At 42.2% G+C, this 25,699-nt stretch overlaps 1 protein-coding gene across 1 annotated transcript in view; it reads left to right on the top strand.

Annotated features, from left to right (window-relative positions):
* The first annotated feature begins 1,630 nt into the window (after nt 1–1,630).
* Nucleotides 1,631–25,699, top strand: part of TRIM56 (tripartite motif containing 56) — a 127,321-nt gene continuing 103,252 nt past the window's right edge. Inside the window, exon 1 of the mRNA XM_078668457.1 lies at nt 1,631–1,760. The gene's annotated coding sequence lies outside the window, so the exon portion shown is untranslated. The remainder of the gene's footprint in view (nt 1,761–25,699) is intronic.

Genomic DNA, 25,699 nt, shown 5'->3' with positions numbered 1-25,699 from the left:
ACTGACTCTGCTAAACACAGACCACTGGGATATATGCAATAAATCCAGATCTCACCTCTTAAAATATATGCAACAGGAAAGACAAATCCTCTCAGCTCAGGCACAAATCAGTGAGTCCGAACAAGAGAAAGGGCCCGGTCTGGCCTCCTCCAGGTTCAACGGGCGCAGATGCGCCAGCTCTTGGCCCAATCCCATACCCGGGCACATCCCAGGCGCGTCCTGCACTGTCGGACACACTAATCGCTCAAGAGAGCTAGTTCAACAAGAGTCCCTCCTCCTGGCTGCAAGTTCCTTGGTGGCGGCTGGGGGACGCGGAACCACCCAAGCAGCAACAACACAGCAAAAAACAACACCATGATTAATACGTTTTTAACTGGAAATTGGGATAATCATGGAAACTATTTTTATTTGGAGATCTGTGTTTGAGAAACATGGCAGCTGCATGTTTTCCCATGAACCTCACAACAATTAGGCCCCTAACTCAATGTACTGCCTGTATTAGAATTTATTCCGCATTTGTAATCAGGGTCTAGATGTTTCATTGGGAGAATTGGTAAAGGCAAATCCTCATAAACAAAGCTAAAGATATTTTCTTCCAAACAGTCAATGCTTACAAAGATTGGAAATAAAACAAAAGGTTGGTCTTTGAAACATCATTTTAATTTGTTTCATGGAATGTTTTCAAGCTTTGAGAGTGAATGTGCTCCAATGAAAATGAGGATGAAGCTTGTCCTAAATTTGTTTTTGAAAACCATTGGTAAAATGTTAGAAATCCAGACACATGTGCCAGCATTAAACATTCACACAGCTCCTGCATTCGCCGACTCACCTCTCCTTACAGCGACATAGAACCAACACATACATGCATGCCCATCAATTACCAAGATCTTAATATAAAACTAGAACTATTGGTTTAGGAAAACCTTGTTTCAATTGAACTCCGGGATGTGTATTTTGCTACTTTCGTTGTAAACAGCTGCATGGAGGAACCATAAATAAAAAAGTGAAGCAGGGCTGGAGGTGTGAGCAGGGCTGGATATGTAAGCAGGGCTGGAGATGTAAGCAGGGCTGGAGATGTAAGCATGGCATCAGAATGCGGGCTAATTGAGTAATGTTGGATGTATCCCCTTTTCATTTACTGAAATTCATAACATGGAGGTGTCAGAGCACGCAAACAAAGTCTGCCATGGATTTACCTGGAGAAAATCGAGAATGCAGAAGCCCGCAGGGTGCAGCATTACTGCAATTTGTTATTTCTGCAATTACTCCCATGTTTGCTCGAATCGCGATTTTCAGGGCAAGTGGAACGAGGGCCAAAGTGCCGTGCATGAGGGAGGCTGACGCCGCACACAACCACAGCGCAGCCACAAAAATGTCACACACATGTATACGAAAGCTTGGCAGCCGCCAGTCATTACACGTTGTCTTGGAAACGGGGTAGGGTAAATGTGTACGCAGATCATCTGTCAAAGCAGTTCAACCAGTCCTGCCCTCGTCCTGCCCTGGAGACCTGCTGCACAAAACCTTCTCTGAAGGTATGACCTGGTGCCTTAGGTTTCGATTCTCTGCTTCAGGGACAGGGCGCTGCCACTCACGTGATGAAAGACCGTCTCAACAGTTCCCGACGTAGCGTGTTCGTAAGAGAACCCCTGGTCTCGTCAGCGTCAGACCTCTGTGCCAGGGCAGCCGCAGAAGGCTGACGCAAACCTTACCAAGCACAGAACTCACGCTGCTCTGAAAGAAAGGCTGCTTTTGGAGAGGTAGGTGCAAGTATACTCAATGCGAGTTTCTTGTTTGCCTGACCCCTATCGTAGATTTCTATTGACTTGACATTGTGGTATGGTGATGTGGGAAGTAGCTCCTTACTGCACGTGCACCCAGCGCAGATCCTCAAACAGCTGAAGCAGAGTTACTATTCCTAGCTCCACATGTATGTACCTTGAAGATACATGTACAGCATACATACATATGTATGACGTTAGGTATAGAAAATCAAGACTTATTTAATTGTTACTCTTTTTTTTAAATATATGTTGCCGTCGATTTTGTGTCCCATCGATATTCTGGAGTCGATATTCTGGAGTGCACATCTTCCAATCTGTGTAGCACACCTTCCAGGGCAGCGTTAATGGAACTTGATTATAATGGCACTTCTCTGACCAAGAACACACCACAACAATTACCAATACTGATGAACATTCCGTCAGACGTTCATTCAAAGATCACATGACCTAATCACTATGAACTGAAAAGATATATTTTAGTTCTGTACAGATTTTTCAACCAATCACGTTAACAACCAATACCTCTGGCTACTATCTGACTTGGTTGTGTTTTGATTTTTTTCAGATGTAATGACCAAATGGTGACCCCACTATGCTCACTTTAGTTATTTCAACAGAACAAAGGTGAATGATTTGTGAGCAAAAAGTGGTGTTGTATCAACCTGATCACCTATTTGGCCAATGAAAAAGCTGTTGACATGTTTCAAACCCTCTAAAATGTCTTTGACGTGTTCTCCTTAGGACACAGAACACATGTAGAGCTGAGAATTAAAAAAAGACAAGAAAACTATAATTTAGAAACTAATCTCTGTTCTCATGCATTCTCACTACACTCATACAAAGAACACAAAAGCCACTTCTTTTACCTCTGTCTTTTATGGGAGCTTCATTATCCTTGCTTATAAGTCCACTGTTCACAGTACAGGGACCGTTGCCGCACAGGGCACCACTATAAACCAACAAAATGTCAAGAAAAGCATGTGAGGCTGGTAAGCCATGTCACGTCTAGTGAGAACAAGCATTGGCAATGCCAATTGGTCTCGCAATATTAATGAGTTTAGTTGTGTAGTTGCTATTATAAATATATTAATATACTGTGTTTAGTATGAGATGAATAAGTTAGCAGTGTAGCAATGACTTCAGAAGTAGCAAAATAGTAATGCAGCAGTTTTAGTAGTAAAGCAGTTACAGAAGGAGCAATAGAGTAGTGATAGCAGTTAACATTAGAGCATTGCTAGTAGTGTCAGCAGAACAGCAGTATGAGCAAAGTTAGTATGATAGCAGTGTCAGCAGATTGAGCAGTTTAACAATAACAGTAATATAAGGAGAACAAATACAATTTCACCAGGAGAATAGTAATAGGAGTATGATTACAGAAGTAAAAGTGGAACAGTATTGTGAGCAGCATTATTAGAGTATAACTGCACTAACATGAGAACAATAATAAAAGCGTTAGGAGAGCCAATAGTCCTGGCTTGTTGTAGGTGTAATGTGACTTGTTGTAGCATATATGTGGATTTTATGACAGAAGCAGCAAAATACCAGTAGTGTGGCACACTATGCTAAGCACAGATGTTTAGCTTACGTATTTTAAGCAACGCCCTTTATGAGATTGGCCATGCCCCTTTGAGAGACCTCCCTCCCCCCCCCAGTTTCTTCATCTTACTAGTTAGAAGTGGGCAGAGCATCTGAGCAGGAGGGAAAAGTGCACAACACAAAAACGCAGTAAAAGACAGTGGGTTACCCAGGAGTCGTAGATTATAATTGATGTTAGATTGGACCTGAATTCAGATGGATTGATGGAACAATTGATTTAATTCCTGTTCATTTGAAACGTTCTGTATAAATAATTTTTTTAATATTGAACTGTACCCTTTTTCAAAAAATACATAAAAATAATTAATTTTGCATAAAAACAATTTCCCGTGTAGCATTTTTTCATTTTGATTCATTTCTTTGTCTTCAACTGTGAGACTAAAACAATAGCAAACAGATACCAATTGGGTTGGATAGACTGGGGTGCCGCTCACGGTGTATCACGGTGTGTTTCTTGCCAACTGAGGACTTTGTTTCCCTGAGGACTTCGTGGGACTCTTGCCTGTTGTGTAGCGGATAAGTGTGGGCTGCGAAGGGGGAGAGCAATTTAGACTCTGACAGCCGCCGAGGGACTGCGAGGTCCAGCAGGCTCTGAGTCACGCAGCTGCTGCCTCTTCCCTCGGCGTCCCCGCCCCCCCCCGCCCGGACACTAGAAATACTTTTCGCGGCCCCCGCTCCGCGGGAGCCGCTCACGGTGTATCACGGTGTGTTTCTTGCCAACTGAGGACTTTGTTTCCCTGAGGACTTCGTGGGACTCTTGCCTGTTGTGTAGCGGATAAGTGTGGCCTGCGAAGGGGGAGAGCAATTTAGACTCTGACAGCCGCCGAGGGACTGCGAGGTCCAGCAGGCTCTGAGTCACGCAGCTGCTGCCTCTTCCCTTGGCATCCCCGCCCCCCCGCCTGTAGTGCTAAAATCGTGCTCCCAGTCCCGCGCCGCGGAACGCGCCGCGGGACACAGCCCGGGGCTAAGCCCGGGCAAAGGGCGGGCCCTCTGAGGCCCTCGTAGGCCAGTGTAGGCTGGGCTGGGCCTACTCTCTTTCGCCTGCTTTGTACTGGATCTGTGGTCATTGACACAGGCGATGGACATGACATCGCCGGCTGTGGAGGGAATCACTGGGAAGGTGGTGGGAGCCAGAAATGGAACTTTGGACAACTATTTCTCTAGGGCATTGGGTGATGGGGATAAGGAAACCTCCCTGGCTGAGCGTAGGGCTGAGCGTCGTCGCTCTATCGAGAACATGAAAAATAGGCCCCTTACTGACACCACTCATCATCTTGTCGCCCAGGAGGGAGGTTCATCAAACATTAGTGAGGACTTATTATCTCAGGATGGCGTCCCTCTTTTATTGCGGGATTGTATTCCCAACGCCTGTTTGCCTCCCAGCCAGGACTCGAGTGCCCCCCCCTCCCCAGTCTCAGTTGTACGGCTGTTGATCTAACCACCCAGACCCCAACTGCAGTAAAGCTAAGGAAAACGAAGCCGAAGCAAGTAGTAGTGGTAGAGATGCATGGCCCACCTCCAAATAAGAGAAGAAGGAAGTTGAGGGGAGGGCTGGGTAAAACCAAAATCCCCCACTCCGATTTCGGGAAAGCTTCAAAGCCCCCTCCCTTCCCTGATAGGGCAATAGTGGAGGTGCCAGAAGTTCCATCTGTCAGGGGTACCAACATCACAGACCATGACAATGTTCCGGGGGATACACAACCGATTGCATTATCCCCCATTACTTCGTTAGGGAACCTGGAATTTTTACTTAGGTCATTGCTCCTGCCCATCAGTGAGAGCATAAAGAAAGTGGAGGTTAGACTCACCAACTTGGAGACTGCCATAAGTAGTATTATCCTAGGTAGACTCTCTGAGCCTAATTCTCCCTCTAATCCTCTTCCTAACTCTCAAACCCTTGCAACTAACCTAGGACCTCCCTTAGTGATTACTACTGCCCCCCCCACACAACCTCTTATGGTCAACCCTGCCCCGATACAAAATAGTAAACCTATTATTCCACCGTTGCAACCAGTAGGTCCAGTTCACCCTACGACCGCTTCCAATGGGGCTAGATCCAATGACTATATAGCTCCCCCACACCCTGAAAAGCCTGCCCTTAGACCACGTAGACCCGACCTGCCCCCCGAGGCCAATCGCTTCATGGTAGTTATGGCTGGGGTTCCCGCCCTTGAGGTGGGCGAAGGTGAGAACTTTCACTCACTTAAAAGTAAAGTCATTAAGTGGCTGAATTGGAATAGACCTCTCCCGGCCCATCTTAATAATGAAATTATCATGGTGAGAAGGGTACCTTGGCTGGGTAAAACCAGAAAATCTATAACTGGGGATTGTATCACGGTGAGCTTTCGAGACCCTAGGACAGTTCTACACATATGTGCCGGGTTTAATAGATCTCTTGATTCCACCATTCAGACATTGCCAGTGTCTTTCTTCTTCCCCCCTTCCCATATGCACCATGACCAAGTCCTAGGTAATTGGACGAGGGTTGAGCGGAGGGGTAAATTTTGTGGGTATGAAGCAAGACTGTTTTTTCTGCCCCCGGAGACCCCCTTCTGTGATTATAACCGATTCAACTGTCTTAACGGGCTGGATGGTGTTGATTGACTGCCTCCAGCCCTAGTTCCCACCCCCCCCCCCATTAGTGGTAATGGTCTAGATGTAACACCGGGTACCAGCTCTTCTTCCATTCCCCCACCTGTAATGCCTCCTACCGTTGTCCCGGTGTACTTACCTTCCCAGGGAATAGAAACCAACGATAATAATGTAGTTGCAGATATGGGCCAATGTCTAGTAGCCGTAACCCCTTCCATCTCTACACTGGTGCACATACACTCTCATGGAGCTCATTCACCCGTCCCTGCCCATTTTCCTGCTACGATGGTTCCCCCAGTTGCTAACAAGCCCCCAATCTCCAATGTACCTGAGACCATTGAACCATCCCCCTGTTTCCCTGGTTTTAAATTTGCCAGCTGGAATATTGCAGGTTGGAGTCGGCAAATGTCGTCCTTGGGCTGGAGCGAAATCCTTTCTGATTTTGATGTTTTATGTCTACAAGAGACCTGGGTAACCACTGATATCAATCTCGATGGATTTGTGTCATATAACAACCCGGCACAAAGGTCCAATATGGGCAGGGCCAAAGGGGGGCTAGTAATTCTACTTTCAGTGAATCTTCCTGTTTGTATGAAATTACACCAGCCTGTGGGTCACCATTCACAAATTTTAATTCTGGAACATGTAAGGGGCCATGTAACTATGTTGATTAACCACTACAACAATTTGTTTGATGCTTCTAATACTACTGTGGTGGATGAGTTGGGTTTAGTCGTGAGTAACATTCGTAAGGGCATTCATAAATCTTTCGATATCATCTGGGGAGGGGATTTTAATATTCGTACCTGTCCCCATTCATTTACCAGAATCTGCGGATATGATGGGGATAACGGGGAAAACGAGGCACATTTTATTCACTCACCCTATGGTGATTCTCTTAATTCTTTTATGTTAAATATGGACCTTATGATTCACCCTCCGGCTGCAGATGCTGATGGTAACCCTGTCCCAACCTTTGTCGGTTCGAATTCGGCCTCCGTTATCGATCATTTATTGGTTTCTACACATTTTGTCCCTTTTTGTACGGTTCCCATTGTTGCCGACCTTGGAAGTAGTGATCATAATGCTATTACTTTGTCGATCTCTGTTTGGGGGCTACCAGTTAACACTCAACGCTTGATAATTGAAGATGTAACCCCCTATAGGTAGAATGGTATCCGTATTAAGTGGTGTATGGGTAACTCCGAGAAGCTGCAGCTTAAAATCATAGAAGCAGGGTTTGCTGCAATATATAAATGTTTGGACCCAGAGGCATCCCCTGAGTGCATTATAGTTGATTTTGTGGAGTTAGGCACAATTATAAAAAGATGTCTTACCATTACCAAAGGCCAAATTAAGAAGGAAAATGTTGGTTGGTTTGATAGTATGTGCACTAAATCTCTCCGGGAACTCAAGCAGGCACTCACTAAACAACCTAGAGACAGAGAGGCTATTATATCCCTTAGAATGACATACAAAACTCATCTTAAACGCAGGAAACAGGAGCTAAGGGAACAAGCCTGGGATGCTCTTAACAAAGCAGCTATATTGCACGATAGTAGGCTCTTCTGGACCACGGTTAATAGTCCCTTTCTTGTAAAAGAAGACTTCCCTATATTGTCAGCCCAGGTTAGTGAAGCGAACTGGGTTGCACACTTTTCAGAAATTTTTAACCCGACTAGGGAGGATTGCGCCAGTTTTCCCCCCCCCATGTTCGAAACGAAGTTATCCCTGGACATTACTCTACAAGAAGTGGAAACTGCTATTAGTCAGAGTAAAGGAGGAAAGGCACCGGGACCTGATGGGGTCCCGGTTGACCTGTATAAATCCAACCCAACACTTTGGAGCCCACTCCTAACACAGGTGTTTAATGCCTCAGTCATGGAGAGTACACCACCTACCTGGAGTGATTCCATAATCCTACCCATCTACAAGAAGGGAGATAGAGGAGAGGCCAAGAACTACCGCCCTATCTCCCTTCTGGATTCCTCCCTTAAAATTATGAGTAGGGTTCTCCTGATGCGTTTAGAGGAATGGGCGGAGGAAAATAAAATTCTGGCCGAGTCCCAATACGGTTTCCGTAAAGGCCTTGGGACAACAGAGCAGTGTATCAATCTCGATCTCCTCATCAGAAAGTACACGAAAGCGAAACAGGGCTCTCTATTTCTCTGTTTCGCTGATCTCTCGAGTGCCTTTGATTTAGTGGACCATACTTTGTTATGGCCCACTTTATTGGATATGGGAGCCCCCCCAGCAATTATATACTTCCTGGCCAGACTCTACAATAACTTATCGGCTCAGATCCGTTATGGCCAGGAAGGTGAATGCACTGGAAAAATTAGGGTTAACACAGGCATAAGACAAGGCTGTGTGCTGGCCCCTCTGCTTTTTTTCCTTTTTATAAATTCTATGGGGTCGAATTGAAGAGGGTACAGGCTGACTCACCGCAGGTTGGTGGTTATCCTGTGCCAGTCCTGCTATATGCCGACGATACGGTTTTACTCTCGCGTACTCCAAACGGGCTCCAAAATTTAATGAACTATTTTTATGACTTCATTAAGGGGAGAACACTGAAAATTAACAATTCCAAGACTTACATTATGGCCTGTGGCAAACGGATGAAACTTTCCAAGCCGTTTCATTTTAATAATCACAAAATTGAGGTGGTGGACAGATTCTGTTACCTTGGAGTAACATTCAATAACAGAGGGACTTGGGCACCTGAGATTTTAAACGTGAATGCTAGAATGGGCAAAAGCTCCTCTGGAGTATTCCGCTTTGCATCTAAGCTAGGTAGTCGCCGCATACCAGACATGTTAAATATCTATAGGCATAGATGTGTATCCATTGCTCTATATGGTTCTGGTATATGGGGCTATTGTAACCACAGGGAACTGCAAGTCACTGAGAACCGGTTCCTCAAAAGACTCCTTTGTTTACCCTCCTCGGCATCTAATGAACTCTGCCATAGCGAGGTGGGCATGAACCATCTTACAGACCTAATGGGAATGAGACCTTTAATGGTCTGGAGGTCAATCTGGGTTAAAGATGAGACTGATTTTACCAGGCGGATTATTTTAGATTGTCTCCTTTTGGACAACGCCCACAAGATTCCCTGGTTAAATTATGTTTCATCTTCCTTTAGTAAAATCTTTAACCTCGACATTGTTAATGACCCCCATAGTGCTGTTACTGTACCAAAAAAGGAACTTAAAAATGTCTTTATAGAGACCAAATCTAACTCCCGCAGGGCTAAATGCAGCCTCATGTTCACTCATGTATTTTATTATTCTAATATGTTGGAAGACAGGGGCATGCCTATGTACCTTAAATCTATTACCAAGCAATCGCACCAGTTTGTTCTCACGAGGCAGAGACTTGGTATTGTACATAACCTAGTGGCTTTTCCAGTGATGAAAATTCATAGCCAATCTCCCTGCCCCTGTGATGGCCTAACTAGGCAAAGCACTTTGCACTTTATGCTTATTTGCCCTCTTTATATGCACCTTTGTCGTTACTATCTCAGACCTGTTTTTAAGAAATATTCTGTGTATACTAGAGCCCAAGCATTGAAACTGTTATTTGCACTTGATGCCATGGATATCTGCTTTTTTACTGCTACTTTTTTACTTAAAGCTGTTTCACATAGGAAAAGCCTGGTGTTTTAATCCCTTTAATCCCATTATTGATGAGTTGTTTTTTCTTTTTCTACTGAAATGTCTGTAGCCTGTGTTTTATATATTGTATGCTTTTGTGATTGTTTTTAATAATCGAATAAAGCCTATTGACTGACTGACTATTAGAGGTGAATAATACATATGTCTATAATCTGTGATTAATTCTTATAAAACAAAATCCCTTGCTGGCACACTTTTCATTATCAACACAAAAACGCAGCACAGAAGTGGGCAGAACGGGGCACCACAGAACAATGCAAAATAGAGCAGGGCAGCACAGAACAGTGTACAATAGAACAGGGCAGCACATAACTGAACAGAACATTGCAAAATAGAACAGGGAAGAACATAACAGTGTACATCAGAACAGGGCAGAACGGAACTGGGCAAAATGGAACAGGGCAGAACGGAACAGGGAAGCACAGTCAAGACCAGCAGAGAGCAGAGGGGAATAGAACAATGAACAAACGGCAAAGCTAGCATTGGGAACAGAAAGGAGGAGACGCGGTGCTCGAAGAAAGAAATGAAAATTGAAAAGGGAAAAGTGAAGGACAGAGACGGGACAACAAAAAAGAGAGAGGAAGTGAAGGGGCATGGGGGAAGGCATTGTATGCCATAGAAAGGCAGAAGAGACTGGGTGGTGAAAGGGAAGGGCACGTTCTAAAGAGAGGGGCACAAAGGGGGCTCTGGAAGAGAATGGAAGAGGAGGGAAGTGAGCGTGGCTCTGTGGCCTTAGGGAGCCCTGGTCTGATAAGGCCATGTACGTTTTTGTGGCCCATTGTGTACATGCCCCCAGGTGGCTCCTGATCTCTGGAAGCAATGGCAGTCAACGGTGGCCTCCGGTTGTGTGGCCTTCGTGTGTTTTTTTCTCACAAGAACAGAACAGTCTCTGAGCCCCATGGCTACGTGTGGGAGGGGGCCCCAGTCCTCACAATGACACGGCAAAGTTGGTGGTTGCAGAGAGAGTGCACACCCAATGCCATCTTCGCCTGGCAGAGCAGGACCACAGCTCACTTGCTCATGATATTAAGACACGCCGAGGCTTCTGAGAAGAAGGTCACACATTACAAAATCCTTGACAGACATCAGAAAGCGGCGAAATGGCAAAGACATTACAGAATGACTTACGAAATAATTCCTGCTGAAATGAGACACTCTTCCATAAAATAACAGAAAAGTACTGTATCCCAGTAATACAAGCATTGGCATAGCCAATAGGTCTCGCTTTTGGGAACTTATAAGTATTTAGTTATGCAGCACAATATCCTTGGTGCAACAACATCAACTGTTGCATGGCTAAACAGTTATAAGGTCCCAAAGGCAAGACCTATTGGGTATGGGAGCAAATATAGGGGTACCCCTGAAATATGTTCCTAAATCAGGGGAAATTACACTAGTGTAAATAAGAGCATTTAGGAACAGGATAAATACAGTGGACCTAAACAAATTATTAACTCACGAATACCCAAGGTACATGTGATCAGCAACAAATGAAGACGATGGTTTCATAGGGATATCATAGGGTTATCTTTTTTATTAGAAATTTATTTTTAAATATATATCAAATATAATAAATACACAATAATACAAAAAGTGAATTCACAACATTTTTGTAATGTAACATATCAATGAATCTCAGATCAGACAATCGCTGGTCACAGTACAGTACAAAGATGATGGAGCATAATAAATCAAGGCATGGCTGGGGAATATGTTCCTACATGCTTTTCGGCTGTGTGCCTTCATCAGGAAGCCATGTTTTCAAAAACAGAGATGTGACCTAAAAAGTGAAATGAAATATAATCAAATGCATGTACTGGCACTTCGTGTCACACATTTTGATACTTTGCGGTCCTACACATTATACACAGAAATATATTGAAATGCTAACTGAGAATAAAAACATTTGTCGCAAGTCTTTTTGGTAGACATCTAAAAAAGAAGGCAAATGTTGCCATGGAATAAATGTGGAGCCATCACCTTATAGTATGTTAAGCTAAAACCAAGCAGAGTAGAAATCACACCCTTGAGAATGGACAAAGAAGGTATGGATATTAACAGAACTCAAGAGGAGAGGGGAAAGAAAGAGGTATAAACGATCCCAAATCACATTCAGAGATGAAACCCAAGGTAGTATGGAATGTCTCTAATACCTCGAATAATGTCCCATAGAATGAAGCAGACGTAGACCTGGTCGGTGTTTGATTGAATAATAAAAAAAGAGTTCTAAAAAATGAAGAAAAAAAAAGAGGGTAGAAGGATGTCACAAAGATGGAAATGAAAAGGTACGTGTAAGATTTGACCAGGGTATTGACTGGGTAGGAAATATACAAACTATATTTAAATAAGTACATAGTCCGCGCCTATGTGGACCACTATGATAAGGATTAAACGACATATGGGGGAGAAAGGGGGAGATAGATGGAGCCTCTCAATACCTATATGTATAGGCGGTGAGTCAGGGCGAGATATACAAAGTCCAGTGACAGGGTCCCGGAGTTCTCTAAATGTAGGGAGATAAACGGGACCACATGTCAAACCCTAAAGTCGGGCCTTCCATGTAATGGAAAATAGTGAAGTATACAATATAGGACTCTCCAAGATAAGTTCTTACCGCCAAGTCTGCCAAAGTATCTGCGAAGGTAGTTAAAAACGGTTTGAAGGGTCCAGGCTCTTTATACGATGTGGCTGCTCTGGGGTGTCTGCAACAAGATGTTTATACGAGTGATGCAGCTCGGAGACTAAGATACCATAAAGATAATTCAGTAAGGGAGAGCTTTAAATCTTCACTCCTAAGGGATGCCATTTACCTGAGTGACTCGTGTAAAGGATGGAGTCGTATCTAGCCAAGATAGGTACTGCGGGGCAGTCACTTGATCTGGTAGTCAGAGATACGGGCTGGAAAGTTAAAAAATAATGGAGGTTGTGAAAGGTACAGCGGTCGGAATAGGAGTATGAAAAAGTATAAACATGGGTCGTGGCCAGCCGTGGCGAGGGAAGTCTTACCTTAGGGTTTACTCATTGTATCGAAAATGTCACATCGGGGCCAGGATATGGTGTCCAAACGGTCATCTACTCGGCAACCCTCTGCTCAATTGCAGGAAAGCTTCCGGTGGGCAGGTACTAGGGTGGGGTGTTTATGTAGATCTAAAAGTTACCGCCCACTAGTTTGGCGCCTTCCCAGGTGCATAGAGTCTCTGGTGCTCATGCCGAGTGGAAGTGCAGCAGAAGCATAAAGATGGAAAGAGGACTAGGTGTGAATTCGCGAAGGGTGCCATGTTGGAGTATTAAAATGTGGGAATGGAATCTAGTATGGTAAAATAGAAATAGAGACAGGATGGTGTGTCCTACTGGAAAGTGCTAAAGCTTACTGAATGCGTCCGATGCATGATAAACATGGAACCATATGCATGTATTAGGGAATTCTACTACAGGGCAAGGGGAGCTATGAAAGTGACAAATATAAATAAAAATAATAACGGGAAATTAAAATAAAGCCTAAAGTGGTAGGTGGATGGACTACAGAACAGAGCTGAACAGATCATGTCCTATCCACCAATTATGTGGAGAAGAATCTAGAAACACTAAAACAGTTTAGCCTGGATTATGCTTGATAACCTAGTCCCAGGGTATCTCACTGTTCATACCGTCAAGGTATGTATTGAGAGTGAATATCCAAAAAACTTCTCTGCATTTCCTTATGTTGCAACTCTGTGGACTAGTGTTAATACAGATTTTTTCTATAATGAGCCAACGTATCTCGTCTGAGGTATGATGTTGGTCCATATAGTGCTGTACCAGGGGTGCCTGAGTCTTACCTGTCCGGATCGCTGATCTGTGTTCTGATAATCTGGTAGCCATGGTACGGAAAGTTTCTCCCACGTACCCTTGATTACACGGGCATAAGAGAAGATATACAATATTTGTGGTTTTAAAATTCATCAAACTTGATAACGGAATTTTGATGTTGTTGAAACAAAATTCTTGTGTTTCAATGGCAAATTGGCATGCTGTGCAGGATAGGCATTTGAAATTACCCGTAGGGAATTTCGAGCCTGTAATAGATGTTTGACCTGTGGTTGAGGTTTGGGTGTATGGACTGATCACATTTGTCATGCGGGATTGCATGACTAAGGGCCATATGTATCAAGGCCAAATGGGTTCGCAAATGCCGAAATACGCAGAATTTCGGCGTTTGCGAACTCATTTTCACAAAAATGGTATGTATGAAAGAATTTGGGTGCAAAATAAGGAATCGCAAAATTTGCCATTCCTTACTCTGCGATTGCATTTAAGGAAACGCAGATTTTGCGATTCCTTAAATGCAATGTATTAAGCAAAAAAAAAATTCCAAAATGCCCTTAAGGAATCGCAAATTACCACCAACTTCTAGTTGGTGGTAAGTTGCGATTTCCTTGAAAAATGCACATTTCACCATTTTTCAAAGTGCCATGTGACGCACATACATGCCCGTAGGGCATGTATGGGCACCACATGTGCACCCATACTTATTTCAGGGGTGCAACAGGGTGTCCTTTGGACACCCCTGCACCCTTGAAATTATTCTCAATTTGCGATTAGCAAATTGAGAATCGCAAATTGTGAATAAATTCCCATTCCTTCCTATGGGCCAGGAGGCCCATAGAAATGAATGGGAACGTATTCCTTAATTGAATTTGCAATTAGGGAATATCAAGAAATCGCTAAATAATTGCATTTTTCTTGATACATACCATTTTGCGATTCTGAAATAGCGATTTCTTAAAAATCGCTATTACAGAATCGCAAAATGGTTCCTTAATACATATAGCCCTAGATCTTCTGGATTTTTGCTCTTCCTGTAAGCAAAAAGTGGCTTAGGGAGATGGGTTTCTTTGGTTTTCACAGCTTTCAATATATGCCAATTCGTGTTGAAGGCATGATGAATCTTCTCATTGAGAGTGGAATGTCTGGTGACAAACACTAACCTAGAATTGGGTTCCTTTATGCGGGGAGTGAGAAGGTGTTGTCTGTCAAAATAGCGTGCTCGTTTATAGGAGTCACGTACCAATCTCTTGCGGTAGCCACGTACTAGAAATGTAATCTTCATTTCAGTGGCCCTGATGTCATAGTCTGCAACATTGGTGCAGTTCCTGCGAAGTCGCAGAAGGGGGTCCCCTGTGGACTCCTTACCATTTGCGAGTGGTTTACCATGGTAAACTGAGAGTGTTTCATGGCCGCAAATGCGCTCGTAAAACAATAGTACATTGCATTGAGACTGGCTATTAGAAAGGGATGTCCCTTCCTAATTGTGAGAGTTGCAAACGCTATTTCACAAGTCAGTGACTCGCAAAATAGCATTTGTACATGCCAGGACCTTTTCTTGCAGTTATAAACGGCCCGATCTCCCATTTGTGACCGCAAAGACGTTTGTACATCTGGCCCTTAGAAACAGCATTTTGAGTCACCAAAATTTGCATTCTGCTAAAAGAAAGTTTAATGCTGTAGTAATTACAGTTTAGGTGTTATACTTATTATAAATAATACATGTGCTTCTTAATCTAGATGTTCTACACCACAACACGGTCCAGCAGTAAGCCATGACTGTTCAACCTCACTAATCCCTGAAAGTCAGGGCCTTGTAGTAACCTCTTTCATCAATAAGTCGACATCCAAGACGTTGTGTTGAGGATTTATTTATCTCGTAGTACAGAAGATAAAAGTGCATGCAGCAGATCAAGCAGGTAACAGTGTAATGAATACATGACATTCCTACAAAGTTCAGAACACTACACGAGATTCTATTACATAGTACAATTCTAATAAACATTAAAGAAACATACCATCACCACACATCCCCCTTCTTTATAACACATAAGAAAACAATTAATTAAATATTTACAAACGCACAAAATCATCAAATTTACTAGGAGTGCGAATAGGTCTTCCAAACAGCTTGACTTAGTAAGTCCAGTATTGCGTATCACTTCTGCAGAAGGAACATTGGAAACTTCATCTGCAGGAATTTCATGAACAAGTGTGGAGTCAAATGAAGAGCTAACTGGAACAGAACTAGAATCACCAATTGTGTTCGTATCAAGACTCACAGCTTCTGAAGAACTAATCCCAGGCAAGGCTGCACACCTAGAGGACTCTGCAACATCCTGCACATCCCCTTCCTTAAAATCTGAAAAAACATTTAACCACCAATAATCTCTACAACTATCCTCAAAGTCTTTTGAAATAAAACCAGTCTTAGCTAGAGCAATACGACCCATGTGGTGTATGCTACCATCCTCAAATTGAACAGTATTCTTCATAACTTTAGTGATAAGCTTGGGATCCGAAAATCTAGGTTCCAATTTCCCTGATTTCTTCCCGAACTTAACTCTGGCCCACTGTCCAACTCTTACAGAAACTTCTCTAGTACCATGTTTGCTATCAAAGAACTCCTTATTTTTCCTTTGAGAGATACTAATGGAATGCCTAACTTGATCCACGTCCCAATCATACCTCTTGCTTCTGCCCATCCAGCCTGGATTAATTTTGCAGTGGGGAAATCTTCCACGCATTAAACCAAAAGGACTCTCACCAACAGTATCATGAATAGTTATCCTGTAAGACCAGATAAGTTTAAGTTCAGCCTCAAAATTCTTATTAGCTCTCTTTGCCAATTGCAACATTCCTTTAATAACTCTGTTCACCCTTTCAACAACAGAATTACCCCTAGGATGGTACAGTGCTGTAAATTCCTGTTCAATTCCGATATTGCCCAGAAATATTCTCATAAGCTCAGACTTGAATTGAACACCATTATCCGTTAGGATTGGAGCTGGAAAACCTTCCCTTAAGAAACACCTTTCCAGAAAACCAATTACTGCTTTAGTGTCCACTGTACGAACTATTTCAACTTCTAACCATCTTGAAAAAAGATCAACCAATACCAAAATGTACTTAAAAGAACCATCCTGCCAACAGACAGGTCCAAGAATATCCAACGCAACACACTCCCAAGGTAAATTCGGACATCCTAGAGAAGACAAAGGAGGATTTAGAGTCTTTTGGGTTTTGTCTGCATTTTCACAACTAAAACATTCACAAACTTTCCTTTCTATATCTACATCAATCTTTGGCCACCAGTACAAGACTTTTATATTCCTTTTTGTACGAGTGATTCCTGGATGCCCCTCATGGCCTATATCAATGATCTTGTTTCTTATGCCCGAAGGAGGTACAATTCTTCCTCCCCTGCAAACAAAATCCATCTCTACACTCAATTCATCTCGCGCCTCCCAAAATGGCCTCAATTTTGGATCAACCTTTGCTTCGTTTGACCACCCATTAGCCATTTTGTCCTTGACTGCATGCAAAATTGTATCATCTTGGTATTCCTTCTGCCAAACTTGTTTAGAAAGGCCAGGAACGTCATCAAACACACCAGCTACACAGTAATCTTTCCATGGATCATTGTCTATTTCTTTAAGCGGTAAAGAAAATCTGCTTAGAAAATCCGCTATGACATTTTTTGCACCAGGAACATATTGTACATCATACACATAATCCTGTAACCTCATTGACAATCTAGCTATTCTAGCAGAAGCTCAGGAAAGACCTTCAGTGGTGAGAAGTTTTGTCAATGGTTTATGATCGGACCTTAGTAAGAATTTCTTTCCCCACACAAATTTTCTATAGTGCTCCATGGCCCATACACATGCTAATGCCTCTCGTTCTATGACCAAATACTTTTCTTTAGCAGGAGATAATGAACGAGAGGCAAAAGCTATAATTACTTCATTGCCGGCACTGGACACTTGTGTAAGGACACCTCCAATACCAGTGGCACTTGCATCAGTGGTTATGATGGATGAAGCGTGAGGATAAAAACCCTGTAACGTTGGTGCTTGTGCAATATCCCTTTTTATGTTTTCAAACGCTCGTTGACAAGCATCACTCCATTCAAACGTTACCTTATTTTTCATCAAAAGGCGCATTTCATACGTCTTTTGGGAAAAATTATTAAGAAATTTTGCATAAAATTCTGCTAAGCCCAAAAAGGATCGCAGATCATCCTTCAATTTGGGTGCAGCTGCCTTGAGAATGGCCTCGACCAACTCCGTCTTGGGTTTAATACCAAAAGTACCAATCTCATGTCCCAAATATGTGAGAGACCTCTCTGAGAACTTACACTTAGTTCTTTCTGCCACTAACCCCTTGCTTCTGAGAATTTCTAAAACTTCTCTAAGGATAGTGTCATGATGTGTCTTGTCTCTCCCCATGATCAAAATATCGTCCTGAAAAAAAACGACTTCAGGAATATGACTGAATAAATTAGACATCATCCGCTGAAACACCGCAGCAGCTGATGCTAACCCAAAAGGCATTCGCTTAAACCTATAACAGCCAAAAGGTGTACAGAAAGATGTAAGATGCCTACTGTTCTTATCCAGAACCACCTGATGATAAGCGGCTGATAAGTCAAGCACGGAGAACCATTTTGCGTTCCGTGTTAAGGAGAGCATTTCATCAATCCTAGGGAGAGGAAACTGGTCTACCAAAATGTTATTATTCAAATACCTCAAATCAACACACAAGCGGGCCTTGCCATTGGATTTTCGGGCTACGACCAATGGAGAAACCCACTCAGCCGCTTCAACAGGTTCAGTAACTTTATTAGCTAACATTTTATCCAATTCTCCCTTTACCTCATCTCGTATTATAAAAGGTATATTCCTAGCTTTATGAATTTTCGGAATTGCTCCTTCTTTTAAATGAATCTGATGAGTAAAACCTTTCAGTTTTCCCATATGATTTGAAAATACTTCAGGAAATTCTTTAAGTACCCACTTCTTTGTATCCTCCGATTCGCAGGAAATTAAAACCTGCTCCTTACTGTTGGGATTAAGAATGATATCTAAAAGTTTCTGGTCCTTCCACCCTAAGACAGATGGACCAACTCTTGCCACATACAGTTTTCCAATTGCTTTTCTCTCTTTAAAACGAAAGATCAAAGTTCTAAAACCCTAGAAATCAATGTCATTCCCAGTGTAGCTTTCAGCGGAAACGTCATTGGTCTCTAACCAAGGTCCAATTTTGTCAACAAACTGATCCCTTCAAACATCTTGTGAGATAATTGTGTACGGGGACCCAGAATCCGCAGCCATTTGGATGACAATACCTCCCACTGAGATCAAACACAACGGTTTAGAAGAGGAAGAACCTGTAATGTTCACTACTAAATCCTTCCTTTTTATAAGGTTAACATGTGACTCATTCTCCGATGAAGATGAATTGTTATCGCTATCTTCTTGCACACAAGCTATCTTGCTTTTTGGTTTTTGTTTAGTCTTGCGATTACAAACTCTTGAAAAATGACCTACCAAACCGCATTCCAAACACTTTGCAGCTTTGGCAGGACATCTCTCATAAGTGGCAGAATGTGCATAACTGCCACACCTGTAACACACAACATTACTAAACGTTTTCTGTTCCCTGCCTTCATACTTTTTCTTTTCAAAATTATTAGGTTTGTTTTTTTCAAATTTTTTCTGATTGGTGTAAAAGTTTTTCTTTTCCACAATTTTCCCAACCATCTCCTCCGAAACCTTTTTATCCTGTGAAAGAGTAACTTTGGCACAACGTTCTGAAAGTTCAGCCTTTTTCACCAAAGCAATAATATCTTTTAGACAACTTTCACCCTCCACCCATAATTTCTCTTGGAGAGTTCTATTTTTAGAATACATCACTATTTGGTCTCGAATTAAATCATCATGCAACTGTGCAAATTTACATTTTGCAGCTAATTTCTTCAAACTAGAGACATATTCTTCTATAGACCCATGTTTCTGTTGCTTCCTATGGAAAAAAGAATGTCTGGTAACAGCAATACAAACTACAGGAGAGAAATGATCATCGAGATCTACAATCGCTGCCTTAAAAATATCTAAATCTCCCTCAGCGCTCTGATGTTTATGCATTTCATTAAAAATACGTAGGCCTTCAGGTCCTAAAGAGTACAACAACATTCTTTTTTTTCTTTCAGGAGTGAAAACGCCATTGACATCTTCCAAATTCGCTATATAATTTAAAAAATACTCCTTCCAGTCTAACCATGACACAACTGGTTCTCCAGGGATTGATAAAAACTCTTTTGGAGAATTAATCTGTAAATAAGACAGATGAGTGTCTCTATTTGGATTGGCGTCTCCTGTTGGATTGGATCTTGAGGGAGTAGACTCAATTGACATGTTGAGGATAGAGAATGTCAAGAAATATATGCTGAAATGCTGAAAATAATAATAACTGTCTTCAAGAACACAAAAAGAAAATAAAAGAATGAGCTTCAAGAACAGATCTCTCGCTGCATGCACTTGAAAACACTACACTTCATGTAAAATGCGCCATAAATATGCTTCCTGTCCAATGCGCATGAAATTTAAGTCAAAATAAGCGATAAATACCGAAAAGCTGACCGCTGAAAACGCTCTTCGTTTCTGTGATCGCGTTGTCAAAGCAACCACAAGATGGCGATAGAGAGCATGGTGACGTTTACAAACGTCGATGAGAGGTTGTCAGAGTCACGTAGGCGCGCCTTTCGTTCAGTTTCCTGTGGCGCCGCTGCTGCGTGATTCGAAAATGGTGACAGCGAGGCACTCGTGCATTCGGTGAGCGTTGAATTGCTATTTGAAACCAAACACGCTGATAAAATGAAATGCCCGGTGTAGATTTGAAAGGAAACCTCAGCCGTTCGTCTCTCTCTGCCGTTCGTCTTTCTCTGCCCTTCGTCTCTCAAAATCCTTTCAGCATGCGGTCGTATTTAAGTTGAACAACAGCCACATCCATAAAAATGTACACGCGAGGGTAACAGTCTTCAGTTGAGTCTTCAAACTACAACATTCATTTACGCTGAATGTTGGAGTCACAACGTTGCCATTTTTCCACATACGAGCTTGCAGAGCACCAAACACTGTCCAGACACAATCCTTAGTGTGAGGTACTTACGATTTTCAGTAGAATCGAAGAGAGTTTAAAAATGAAATTCGTAAAATCGTAGTGGTACTGGGAGTTAACGTTGTGTGCCCATCTCGTTGCCAAATCTGTAGTGACCTCTTTCATCAATAAGTCGACATCCAAGAAGTTGTGTTGAGGATTTATTTATCTCGTAGTACAGAAGATAAAAGTGCATGCAGCAGATCAAGCAGGTAACAGTGTAATGAATACATGACATTCCTACAAAGTTCAGAACACTACACGAGATTCTATTACATAGTACAATTCTAATAAATATTAAAGAAACATACCATCACCACAGGCCTAGAAAAAAAGAGGCACCTGGTAATTTAGTCAACTCGCAATAGTACCCAGTCCCTGTGTTTGAAAGAACAATGTCAATGTTTGTCACAAGGATTATTTGAGTTCCCATGTGTATCATAGGCCCTGGAAAGTAGGTCAGGTGGATTTTTTGTTTTGAGTTACATTCGACAAGGTGCGCTTTACAAAATACATGTTATGTTACTTTCAAACTGAATAGCAAAGCCAACTCACAAACCTTTTTGCAGGATAAGGTCCATGTTATACTTTCAACTGCCTTTGACCTGAAAGTTATCCGATTTTGGCATGGCTCCCCAGTCTCACCAACTTTAATTGTGAACAGGCCCTAAATTCAATTGAATTTCATCTGTATTTCGGTCATCCTCCAGCCAATTCATCAATTATCCCACTGAAAAATCCTTTTGCACAAACAGTTTCTTTTCAACTAGAGTCTGGGGGAATATTCGTCCTCCATGAGGTAAAAAGACCTCAAATGTAACTGGCCGATTTGCTACCCTGAATGAATCCATATGCTCAAAGGCTTGAGGATTCCTGCTGTATTTGGGGAAGGAGAGTGTAAATCTTTCTTCGACCTCCCTAGGTATGTTATATTATATCTTTTAGGCCACATAAAGTTAGCAAGAATGCAGCTGCCATAGTCATAGTTGTTGCCTATTTATCTTATGCAACTAACAACCATTGGCAAAGCCAATAGTCCTGGTTTGTTGAAGGTGTAATGGTACTTATTGTATTAGATATCTGGATGCAATGACAGACGCATCAAAATACTAGTCGGGCGGAACACTATGCTATGCCAAGATTTCTAGCTTGGGTGTTTATAAGCCACGCCCTTAATTACATTGGCCACGCCCCTTTGGGAGACCCCCCTCCCCATCCCACTTAAAGCCCTGGCTGCAGGGACCTGCATTACAGACCTGTTTTATCCCAGTACTACACGTCCCAGCATGCTTTTCGTTGTCAGGTATCAAGCCATGGCTGGGTAATAGCGCTCTCAATAACGCGACCCCCATCTGGCAGTTGCCAAATCCATATAATTTAATTGAGCATACATGAGGGTACAGCAAGCTTATTAAAAGTTGAGTGGTATTGTCTTAATTAAAAAAAATATAGAAAAAATCTTAAGGCTATCTGTACAGAGAAATAAGAAAAGATAAACCAGATGTCACAGACAGAACCATATGTATGTAGTATAATTTGTAGAGCTTCTAGTAGCTGATATGTCAGACAGCAAACGCAGAGGAAGGGTTATGAAAATGGAATAGAAAGTTAGGAGAGAGCAGAGAGCGTTATTCCTAAAGATTGACTTCTAATTAAATAAAATGTTACCACAACAGAAGGATTAGAAGATCATAAGAAAGCAAATGGCCTTGGAGGAGGGAGCAAGTCGGATTTGTAGGACTGCTGACATCCACCAAAATACACCTAGTTGTCTGCCTACGAGGCTGTCCAGATGAGTCCCTGGTCAAAGACGACACGTCCTACTGACAGATGTGGGCGAAGGTTTATGGTGTGCAATAGTTCACAGTTTGTTCTTCATTTTTCTATTATTTTTATGTTGTCTATTAAACATTACCTTAGAAATATGTTGCTGCTAAATACCTATACAGTGACTGAATAACGCTCAGACATTCTGTCTCACTGTGTAAAGTAATGTGGATACTAAACTCTTACTATAGGACCAAAAATATAAAAAAAAATCTACTACCAGATACTACACTTCATCAAGACCATGAGACCAATGGAAGCTGCAAATTAAAAGAGGACTCGCAGACCAGAAATTCAGCTGAGTGTACAGGCTATAAAGTAAAGTACGAGTACAAACCAGTTTCCCTACAGATAAAAAAACATAGAACACGATTAACTGGCTTTGTCAATGTTGACAGGCATTTTGTACAGCAGCGTAACTGCACTGCACCTGGCTAAAAGTTTTTTAAAAAACATAAGTGCTGCGACATGGTCAATGTTGTCCTCTTTTTTTATAGTGCTTTTTTTCTTACTTTCAAAAATGCTTCACAGCAGCCACACATTTCTACAACGTGGCAAAGAAAAGATTGACAAAGCCAAATAGTCCTATTATTTGGTTTTACAATGTTTTTTAAGCCACGTTGTACGGTTGTGTGCAGTATGGTTGAAAGTAATACAAAATGGCTTCTGTGCGGCCTTCGTTGAAGGTATCATAGCACTTTTATTATTTTATACTTTCAGCCTTGCTGCACTATGTATGATTTTGTACAGCATGCCTAAAAACATTGGAGCTGAGAAACCAGGTTCGGGGGTCCGCTCAACATCCTGTGATTCTGGGCAAATCACATAGGGCCATATGTATCAAGCACTAATGCGTTTGCATACTTGCCAACGCATTAGTGCAAAATGGTATGTATCAAAGAAATCTGCGTGCAAAATAAGGAATCGCAAAATTTGGGATTGCTTATTATGCGATTGCATTTAAGGAATCGCAAATTTTGCGATTCCTTACATGCAATGTATGAAGCATAAAAAAATGCAAGTTGGCCTTAAGGAATCGCAAATTACCACCAACTTCAAGTTGGTGGTAATATGCAAATTCTTTGAAAAATTCACTTTTTTGCATTTTTCAAAGTGCAAGTGAGGCACATACATGCCCTTAGGACATGTATGTGCGCCACATGTGCACCCATGCTGATTTCAGGGGTGCAACGGGGTGTCCTTTGGACACCCCTGCACCCTTGAAATTATTCTCAATTTGCGATTCTCAAATTGCGAATCGCAAATAGAGAATAACTTCCCATTCATTCCTATGGGCCTCCTGGCCCATAGAAATGAATTGGAAAGTATTTCTTAATTGCGATTCACAATTTGCTAATCGCAATTAAGGAATACTAAGAATTCACCCAAAAATTGCGATTTTGTACATACATCCCTATTTGTGATTCTCAAATAGCGATTTCTAAAAAATGGCTATCTGAGAATCGCAAATCAGGTTGATGATACATATGACCCTAAATCTCCCCTTGCCTACCAAAAAACGAATGTGACAGAGTGTAACGTAACTGGTGCTCGTGTGAAGCGCTACAATACCCTCAGGTAGATATATAGCTGCTAAAAAAAGTGTCTAGTAATGATTGAAAGATAACAGGAGTGCATAGGCTTGCTTCTGATTTTATCCAAAGTGAAAGTGTCATTAAGGTTGATGGGCTATATTCTGTGACAAAATGTGAAAGTTCTGTTTTTTTAATGTGTGCATTTTTTTTAAATACAGACCCCTTTAAGTTTCTCACGATTTTGAGCACTTGCTCTTCTGTTAAACGATTTAATGCCTATCGCCCGGCTCGTGCTGCCTAAGTATGCTGACTTATAATAAAAAAATACAACGAAGATCTCTACATTAACTTGGGTGAAGATTAAATCCCACTGCCGTCAGGCCCCCAGAGGCCATCTCTCACTCACCCTGCTACGTGCACAACGATGCAGCTCTTCCCCTTGGCATGAACCCGCTTCACGGTGGCAGCTGCTCTCTGGAGGGCGTCCGGTCGCGCAGTTTCCAGCTGCCTTTTGTGTGTCGGAGCGTTGCCTCCAAGCTTCACTATAAAAAGGGGGCATAACCAAAACAAGAGGTTAAAGCAGACATTTGGCGCGCATTCGTGCGTATGATATATAGCATCGCACGCATGCGAGAATGACAGTTCAGGCAAAATAGAGTTCGCATAAAGCCAGCCAATCAGAGGGAAAAAAAGCATTTACAAATGCAATAGGACTCGTATTTATGCGAGTCCTATTGCATTGTAAATAAAACCATGGGCTCCAAGAAAGCAGGAACAGGAGTGGGTGGACGGGTTGTGGTGGGCAGAGAAGTGAGGGACTGCAGGAGGGAAGGGGGGGAGGCAGGGGAACAAAACAGATTTAAAAGTAAAGGGGCTGATAGCTATGGAAGGAGAACTATGACGACATGGACGTCAGGAGGTGGGATTAAGCTGAGGAAAACGAATCAGATTGCAGCATTTAGGAATTCAGCCAATCAAGAAGATAGGCAGAAAGTGGGTGGAGCTTTCCCCACTATACTGTATACAGCTTCTCTCTGACGAGCAGCGCATGCGCTGCGTAGTCCGAGACCTAAAAAAGTGTCTTTGATATTGTTAGAAAGCTTACTATTATAGGGAAATTGAGACTCCTGACTCCTCTCTCTTCGCTATGGAAATGATCATCAAATTTTGCTGATCTGTAAAAGGAACCAAAAAGAAAAGGGGCTTTTTGTAATTAATCAGCATGTTGCTTATGTGGGAACTCTGAATAAAACCTTCTTTAGGAGCCAACTATTTATCAATCAAGGCTCGTATCTTAGAACTTCAGATATTTATCGTTCAAGCGAGACTGCTTTGAATAGTGGCGATGGACAGTGCGTGAATGGTGATACTATGTATTTCATTGCCTTACTGGAAACGTGCTGATCCCTGTATATACTTTGTTTCTAGAAACGGTTTCATGTGATGTCCTGCAATGCCTAGGGATTTCCCAATTAAACCAGTGGATACTGGGCACGGAAAGATGCAAAAGCACCACGTAGCTCTGACTTGGTTATTCTTGTAGCATCAAATGATTCAAAGTGCATTGTCTTCCTAGATGACACATGTGACTTGTGCACTTCTTATAGTATGCGCACAAGGTGACATTCCCTCCTCCCAAATTCCGTCACCTTACCGCCCGCTACCCCCAAGAACTCTCAGAATTCAGGGTATGTTGTCCACGGCGTAGCCTTTTATTTACATC

Source organism: Lissotriton helveticus, chromosome 12, assembly GCF_964261635.1.
Source record: "Lissotriton helveticus chromosome 12, aLisHel1.1, whole genome shotgun sequence".
Lineage (NCBI taxonomy): Eukaryota > Metazoa > Chordata > Amphibia > Caudata > Salamandridae > Lissotriton > Lissotriton helveticus.
Note: the sequence above shows the minus strand (reverse complement) of the source record. Positions and strands in the feature narration are given on the sequence as shown.